Raw genomic sequence first — 1,869 nt, forward strand, 5'->3', positions numbered from 1 at the left:
ATTTACAACACATAAGTAATCAGATCACAAAATGCAGGACAACCACACAATACTGGGAATCATGGTCTGGCCAGGTTGGCACACATTTTGGGGGACACTATTCAATCCATAACAACAGAGAAAACACTGTCTTCAATGCCAGATTCAGAGACTTTTATCAATCTATGAAGGGCAAACACAGAAACTGAACAAAATTCAGACCAGCGAATTATTGCTTGCTCTTGTAACTAATGACTTCTTCTGGTCTCTGTACCTGGAAATGGCCAAAAAGAATTCTGTGAGGATTAATTCAGTTATTGCTAAAACATCTACTGCATTTACATGTCTACAGATAAGGAATAATGCTGGACACCATGTGTGATTCATTAAGTAACACAGGGACTATTAGACTGTTGTTCTCCTTCTCTGATATGCCACTATCACCTTCTCCCCTTGTTGCTCTCCTGAAAAACCCACACTTGTATATTCTAGGCTTTTTTCCAGGATTGAATTTGCAGGAAGTTGAAGATACATCTTTGAAAGATAAAGAAGACTTTGGCCACATTGTCTTTAGACAGTCGAACTTCCCAGCCAGCCTCTGTGCAGGATGGGAATTCACAATCCCTCCTACTCAGTACCTCTGAGCAGGACGGGATTTCTGTTTCATTATCAGGAGACTGTGGAATTCACCCCTCTTCAGAAAACTTACTTTCCTTTGCCTCAAACTGTCCCTCTCAGGATCTGTCACGGTCACTCTGAGAAATTCACATGGGCAGCCTGTATGGAAGTGCCCATCCTAGAGTCCCTGCCCTCCCTTCCTTGCTCCGTAGGGCTTCCTCCGACACTTGGGGTCACATCTCCCAGGGAGTACACACCTCTGGCACTTCCAGGGATTCCCAGGCCCTGGGATACTGTGGATGGGACTTGGAACTCAATCTGTTTCTTCCCATCCTCACCTTTGGTTATCTGTGTTCTGTCTTCACCAGATTTAGGAGGCCTTGTCTTCTCTTTGCTCATTTCATTTCAGTCAGGCTTTTCTATTCCAACTCTCTGATCTCAGGACACATCAGGTTAGACCACAGAAAAGAGAAAGACCAAGCAAACATCACTGATCTGTGCAGAAGCTGCTGGGAAGGGATTCGATTCTCATTGGTTTAGGGTTTTAAGCCCACTGCTCACCGGCAGGCAGGTTCCCCCCAGAGTCTGGCTTCTGTCTGGTACCTTGTACTACAAAGAACTCAGTGACCAGCCCACCTTCACAATCACACCTCCCTTAGAGCTATCTTTGCAGAGGCTCTTTCTCAGACTTCCATGTCCCACTGAAATCCCATTTCTCTTTCCTTACAGACATTGTGCTCATTCTCAGGGCCCTGAGACCTCATCTGCAGGTGAGTCTTGTCCTCTTCTCTCCTTGGCGGGGGGAGCTTTGGAGTGGACCTCATGTCTTTGGACAGCTATCCTGGGGCTTCTTCCACCCTGGTGCTCTAGGGCTGGATCTCTCCATGTACTTGAGGGGTCGTGGAAGGGGCACAAGGCTAAAAGAGTGGATCTTCCAGGTGAGGTGGGTTTAAGAAGCCTGAATGAAGTTCTTCCCTGAAGGGTGCATATTTTGCAGTCCAGACATCCTGCTCCTCTCAGTCTAAGTGTCCTAGCACGTCTTCAGGTGCTTTCTCCTTTGACCTTGAGGCCATGCCTGCACCCTCTGCAGCCAGGTCTCCGACATGTGTAGCAGCACCAGTAGGTGTGGTAGCCTCTTCAGCCCCTGTCTCCTCCTCCAGATGCTCCTGGAGGTGCCTGGCTCTTCTTGCCAGGACTCCAGGATGCTGACCAGGGACTCAGTGTTGGTTAGACTGAGGGCAGACCTGATGGCACTCACTTTCTTCAAAAACT

This window comes from Loxodonta africana, unplaced genomic scaffold, assembly GCF_030014295.1.
Source record: "Loxodonta africana isolate mLoxAfr1 unplaced genomic scaffold, mLoxAfr1.hap2 scaffold_98, whole genome shotgun sequence".
In the NCBI taxonomy this organism is placed as follows: domain Eukaryota; kingdom Metazoa; phylum Chordata; class Mammalia; order Proboscidea; family Elephantidae; genus Loxodonta; species Loxodonta africana.